The sequence below is a fragment of the Hoplias malabaricus genome, chromosome X2 (genome assembly GCF_029633855.1).
Source record: "Hoplias malabaricus isolate fHopMal1 chromosome X2, fHopMal1.hap1, whole genome shotgun sequence".
In the NCBI taxonomy this organism is placed as follows: domain Eukaryota; kingdom Metazoa; phylum Chordata; class Actinopteri; order Characiformes; family Erythrinidae; genus Hoplias; species Hoplias malabaricus.
The window spans coordinates 34,538,170-34,545,242 of record NC_089819.1 but is presented as its reverse complement, the minus strand read 5'-3'; the positions used below and the strand labels follow the sequence as shown (position 1 = coordinate 34,545,242).

Genomic DNA, 7,073 nt, shown 5'->3' with positions numbered 1-7,073 from the left:
TCATTTTTGACAAATTGGGACCAATTTTGACCAATTTGGACCAAATCCCACTGTATCCCATGTATTTCATTCAACTCAAAATAAATTGGAAGTGGGATGATCCCACTTCCAATTTATTTGACCGCCATTCAAATAAATTGGAAGTGGGATCCCACTTCCAATTTATCCCAGCCAAGCCTTATACATGCTTCGTGAGTTCCCACTTCCAATTTATTCAGACCGTGTCAAATAAATTGGAAGTGGGATCATCCCACTTCCAATTTATTTGACCGCCATTCAAATAAATTGGAAGTGGGATTCCACTTCCGATTTATACGAATGACGGTTAAATAAATTGGAAGTGGGATGTTTGCCTTTGCCGAAAGCCGAACTGCAGGGAAAAGGTCAAAATTTACGGGATTTTTATCTCGGGACAGGGAGGGGCTAGGAACATGCTTTAAAGTTCCACGGGGCCACGGGCCCCCCCAGAGTGGCCCCAGGCGGGTGTGGGGCCCCTGAAAAATCCAGGTGCGCCGCCGCGCAGTGTCCGCCAGACGGCGTCTAATAAGCTGCTCGTGGGACGTTGGGGTACTATCTAGAGTTGACAAGTTGGTACAAACGCTTTGCTTGTATTGATGGGACCATCCGTTCGAGTTTATGGAGGCCAAGGCCACCATCCTTCAACCCCGCAAATAGCAACCCGTCAGAGGTACACCGTGGAAGGTGGAGCCACCTTTTCACAGCTTCCTTGGTTATTCCATCAAGGGCTTTCAGCGCCACAACGCCCAGCTCTCCAAGATCTGCTTGATAGATCAACCGTGGAATGGTGTGGTCACGCAGCATTACAAGCTTCTGATAGGGTTTTATCGGGGCCCTGCTTATCCTATTAACCCAGTTGGTGAATTTGACTTTCAGGTCAGGCTTTACCACACCATCAAGGGGACTCACTCTAATCCCCAAGTACTGTTCCGATCGTGAATTGGGCATACCTCGGTAAGCCTACTGGTAAGGATGCGTGAATAGAGCTTTAATAGGCCGGAGCCTATTGTAATTGGACGCCACATATTTATGTCTCTGAGCTGAGCCTCCTCTTTGATTTTAGGTAGCAGTAACGTACGACAATACTTCACACATTGGGGAATGACTCCTGTGGACCACCACGTAGTCAGGATTCGTTCAAGTTTCTGGCCTTGGGGGTCCCAGTCGAGAAAAGCCCGTTTCCCGATCCTGTCTGGTCCCTTAGCCGTGTGCGTTCGAGTGGCTTTAAGAGCATCCATTATTTCTCTGGCCGTGATTTTCTCAGAGAAATGGTCGTTCACCGCAGTGCAAGCAACCACAAAACTCCCCAAACCATGATATTCCCCTTGCTTTTCCCATTTCTTACTAAACACACTGTGAATTTCAGAAAGTGGTACTAGGCAGCGGGAGGATAACGTACCATCCAGGATCCTATCAGCAAGAGCCTTACAATCCCTGGCATACATGCGCTGATAAAGTGCGTATACTCTGGATATGGTTCGGGAGCCACGCCTATAGGACTTCTGTCTCCGGCGTGGGGCACCTGACCTTCTGGGGATATTGCCATTGGGTATTCTCCTTCCAATCTCAGAGATCACAGATTGTGCCGCTGTTTCAACCAGTATCGGGATCTGATCTGCACCTCTTAGCCATTCGCTCAGAATGTGGTCGTGCGCATCACCAGAAGCACCAAAGCCCTCCAAGTCATCCCTAACTCTAGTCCTGAGCCTCTCCTCCAGACCATACTGGGGCATCTCAGGTGGGGGAGCTGAGCGCAAGTGGGCAATGGGATCCGGTTCAGTCACAGTCCCAACAGACATGAGCCTTCGTTTGTGTAACCAGCGTATTTTGGACCGTACCGCCTTGCTACTTCTAGGCGGTAGAAGTGTAATGGCTTTTCCGGCGGCAGTCCTATCATCGGGTGATTCAAGGACAAGCCGTACGAGGAGGTTAACCTCTTGCTCAGTCCACCTTGTGGAGCCTTTTACTTGCGCAGCAAGTAGGATATGCTTCCTATTACGCATCACAGGATGTTGGTGTCTCTCGTGTGTGCTCAGCGCCCTTCGAGACCTAAAGCCCTTGCCGCACTCTTTGCACCGGAACCCTGAGTGGGCAGCAGTGCTAGAGGGAACCCTCAAACCTCCGAACTTGCCTGCATGACTTGAGGTGGAATGGTGGCTATCGGAGGCCCTGCCACACTTGTCACACACATATGTGACTTTCCAACCGCCATGAGTGGGCTGCCACGAGGACTGAACCGACATCCTTTTTGCACAGGGTGCAAAATACTACCGGGGTAGGAAGCGTTATCTTTAGGCAGCGATCCGGCTCCCCAGCCAGATTCTGCTGCTCTCCAAGGGAGGTGGCTCCCTGATCAGAAGGCGGGGCATTACTGCCATCCTGTGTGTCATCAGTATTAGCCCTCTTCCATTTTACGCCACGAGACGGTCCATAGCCATCCCTCCGCAGAGAAGGTACCGTCACCCTCGCCAAACCTCTCCGCGTTTTGGGTGGTGATGGCATCTGGGGTCGAATGGACGAACATGAGACGCAGGAGCATCTCATAACGTCGTGCAGAGCTATTGCACAGGGCCTGTCAGGCCCATGAGCCCCCGCTCTGCTCGGGGCCGGGTCTACGGATGACATTCCCTGCGTCAACCGGTCTGAGACCGTGCAGAAAAGAGGTCTCCGGCTCACAAACACCGAGGTGAGAGTGAACTTTAACTTTCTCCGCGGGATATAAGCCGTCAAATCACTTAGTGAAGGCTGTTTTGCCTCTCTTAGCCGTCCTTGATTTCTCAAGTCTGTTGCCTGGGCGTTACCGCGTGGAGGTGGAGGCACATAATATGAAATCACACCCAACTAAGTCCGCACTTAGAAACCATCCGGGGAATGCAAGTAAATTTCTTCACTTTGACATTCAGAGCACTGGGCTGGAATCACATTGTGTCAAAACCGACCAAGAGCCTTCACAATGCTGTGTTTTTATTAAACATTCAGATTCCCCTGGTCCGCAGCAGTTCTAATTCGGCTGTTAGGTGCCGGTCGAGAGAACCGCCTCGGGGGGAGGGGGGGGGGAGTGGTTTATAGCTCTCACACCCGATAGATCCACGAGGCCTCAGCTTGTCGCACCCGGCTCCAGACTCACCGCTCCGGTCCCCCCAAGCCCCTACAGCTGGCGACGCATCCGCACACAACTCCCAAGTCTTCCCCCTCCACGTCCGAATGGGAGAACGGAAGGCGCGCGAGTGTGGCCGGGACCCGGCGATGGGCCTCGGAGCCCGGCCGACTTCGGGAAGGAAGGGCCGAAGATGAAACGCGACGGAGGTTAGTCCCGAAGTACGCACCCCCGCCGGAGTCCCACCCACGACCGCCTCCCACCGTCACCGACCGAGTCCCCTAAGCACCACCGGTAGGGAACACCGGCTTCTTCACGCAGCCGCGACACACGCCCTTTAACCGACAGAAGCAGGAGTCAACCCGGGCGCCGTGTGCTTTTGCCCGCATGACCCTCGGGGCAAGGGTGAACCGGAACAGTTCCCCGGAGCCAGGCTGCTCCGGGCCCTCAGACTACGCTTCAGCTACCGGGCCCGACCGAGCCCAGCCATTAGAGCCAATCCTTATCCCGAAGTTACGGATCTGTTTTGCCGACTTGCCTTACCTACATTGTTCCAACACGTCAGAAGCTGTTCACCTTGGAGACCTGATGCGGATATTGGTACAGCCTGGGGGGAAATTCACTATACCGCCCCTGGATTTTCAAGGGCCGATGGGGAACGTCCCGGCCACCTCACAGATGCATGCGGCACCTTTCAGAGCGTTGAGCCCCTATGTCGAGACAATCCCATTCCAGGGTGCTCTTTAGCAAGGAGAGAGAATCCTCCCCGGGGTTCCCACCGACGTCTCTGGGTTCGTTTGCGTTACCGCCACGAGAGTGCCTCTCGGCACTCAATCTCCACCAATCCCAGGTTCGGGGATATTGGCCCGATCCCCTTTCGGTCAGCGAGAGGCAGACGAGACCATCGCCCCAGCATTCCGAATGGTGCTCGCCTATCCCTTAGGACTGACTAACCCACAGCCAAGCGCTGTCGGCATGGAACCCTTCTCCACTTCGGTCTTCAAAGATCCCATCTGAATATTTGCTACTACCACCAAGACCTGCACCCGCGGTGGCTCGACCCAGGCTCACGCCAGAGGCTTCGACGGCACCGCAGCGGCCCACCTACTCGTCGCGGCATACGGTCCGTGTTTCAAATGGGGGGATTGTGACGCCTGCGACGGCCAGGTATGGGCCCGATGCTCCAGCGGCATCCATTTTCAGGGCTGGTTGATTCGGCAGGTGAGTTGTTACACACTCCTTAGCGGATTCCGACTTCCATGGCCACCACCCTGCTGTCTATATCAACTGACACCTTTCATGGGGTCTGATGAGCGTCGCATCGGGCGCCTTAACCCGCGCGTTCGGTTCATCCCGGAGCACCAGTTCTGCTTACCAAAAGTGGCCCACTTAGCACCGTCATTCGATGCCCGGCTCCGAGCCTGCGAGCCGGGCCTCTTACCCATTTAAAGTTTGAGAGCAGGACGAGGCCGTTTCGGCCCCGCGGCCTGCATTCATTGCTTTACCGGATAAAACTGAGGTTGGTGCCAGCTTTTCTGAGGGAAACTTTGGAGGGAACCACTAGATGGTTCGTTTAGTCTTTCGCCCCTATACCCAGGTCGGACGACCGATTTGAACGTCAGGACCGCTACGGGCCTCCACGCAGGGTTTCCCCTGGCTTCGCCCTGCCCAGGCATAGTTCACCATCTTTCGAGTACCACCGCGTATACTCTTGCTCCACTCTCCACTCGGTGGAGAGCAGGCCGGTGGTGCGCTGTCAACCCACCATGGACTCCCCCGTCTTAGATCCCACCTCAGCCGACGCGTCTCCGGGGTTCAAGCCCTTTGACTCGCATACGCGTTAGACTCCTTGGTCCGTGTTTCAAGACAGGTCGGTCAGGGTCCAAACTTAGCCGCTGACCTTAGGCGTGGAAGGACATTGCTCCGCGGCCTCGGCGTTAACGGCAATGTCGGAGCGAGGGGCTGTAGCAGAACGCCCGTGTTCGGTGCTGTGGGCCCCATCTCCGGATGCACCTACCTTCACCCTCGGGCCCTTCCAAGCCTAACCGGAATAGGTCGCGACTCACCACCACGCGGGGAAAATACACCTGATGGGGGACTCGCTGGGCCTTCACCATCTATGGGGGGCACATCCTTGCAAGACTCGGTCCCACGTCCGTACCGAGACTAAATGGACTTCCGTACGCTACATTTCCCGGCCCACCCCAGTCAGGGGAAAGGGAATCAGCGCTGGGCTCTTCCCTCTTCGCTCGCCGCTACTAGGGGAATCCTTGTTAGTTTCTTTTCCTCCGCTTACTGATATGCTTAAGTTCAGCGGGTTGTCTCGTCTGATCTGAGGTCGCGCTACGAGGCTGTTTTGTGGGGCGCGAACCCCCCGGCTGCTTGGCGTATTTCGGTGCCCACCCTCCGACGGCGAGGAGCCCAGCGGGGAGAGACGATGACGGATGGCACCCGGACCTAATGGCTCTCCCTACGTCCGGAGCTCTCGCAATACGGGGGTTTAAGAACCGAGTCTGTGTTTAGGAAGACGAAGGGCCGTCCGAGGTGGAGGCCCTGCGAACTTCCAGCCGCGGTCTGGGAAGACCAATCGATGGGTAAGGCGACCCTCAGACAGGCATGTGCGTTCGAAATATCGATGATCTGTGTTCTGCATTTCACATTATTTAACGCAGTTAACCGTGTTCTTTATCGTTGCACGAGCCAAGTGATCCACCGCTAAGAGTTGTATCATTTTTGCCCGCCCTTACGGACGGGACTTAGGGTCGGCTAGGGTGACCCTAAGACGGCTAGGGTGCACTCTTAACCTCGCTGCGAGGCCCGGTGATTCGCTTCCAAGTCCCCAGCAAGGGGGAAATCTGAAAGATCCCACTAAGACCGGCGTTGCGCCGGTCCACGCCTCAAGGGTTTCTCTGGGCCCCGTCGACTCGCGCACGGCCATCAGGGTAAGTTTGATGTGGCTTGCATACGGGTCCTGGTCTAAAGTTTGTACCCGGCGTGCACTCCAGCCACGCTCTCCCCCGGAGGGGCCCGGTGGTGTGCTCCCAAGTCCCCAGGGAGGGGGAGGCTGGGGGGAGATCCCACCTGTGTTCCGCATCCGGGGTTCATCAGCTCCTTTAACTCGTGCACGGGTCTTAGACTATTTATACAGTCCGTCTTTCACAAAGCCCAGGCAGGTGCCGATATACACCTCCCGATCCCTGCATGTGCTCTTAAGCTCCGCTCTAACCCGAGAGGGAAAGAATTTCGCCCGTGGTGCGCTCCCGTCCCCTGGGGGTTACGGAAGATCCCAACAAGGCCGGCGAACACCGGCCAATGCCCTGGGGGTTGCATTAGCCCCTTTGACTTGCGCATGCAGAATTAAAGCCTTTAACGATCAATGGTTTCATTTAACTACCGGCAGGCAGCTCCGTTACCACTTGAGACCCCCGCGAGCGGGGTGGTGGCCAGCAACCTATGCACCCAAGGCGGTCCTCCCATAACCCCGAGTTCCGAGGTTGGCCCGCTCTGTCCCCCCCGGAGGGAGACACACGTTAGCCGACGACGAAAGCTACGAGGTGTCTGGGGTCCATATCTTTAAGGTACCCACCGGGGGATTTGGCCTTGCTTAAAGACTGGCTTAAAGAGTGGCTACTGGCATGGAGGGCAGGCACCCACCACGGCCAGGTCACCGTGAATGATCCTTCCGCAGGTTCCCCTATGGAAACCTTGTTACGACTTTTACTGCCTCTAGTTAAAGTCACTGCATCAAAAAGAAAGCACTCTTTTATGCTCATCACAATCTATCGTCCTCCTGGCCCTTATACAGAATTTTTTGTGAATTTGCTGATTTTCTCTCGAGTGTAGTTATCGTTTCAGAAAAGGCCTTAATTGTTGGTGATTTCAATATTCACTTTGAGAAGGATAATGATCCACTTAAAATTGCATTTGAATCAATTTTGGATGCGCTAGGGTTCACTCA

General features: G+C 55.0%; 1 pseudogene; it reads right to left on the bottom strand.

The window, feature by feature from the left end:
• Positions 1 to 5,715: 5,715 nt before the first annotated feature.
• On the bottom strand, positions 5,716 to 5,839 carry LOC136677565 (5.8S ribosomal RNA; annotated as a pseudogene).
• Between the last annotated feature and the right edge of the window lie 1,234 nt (positions 5,840 to 7,073).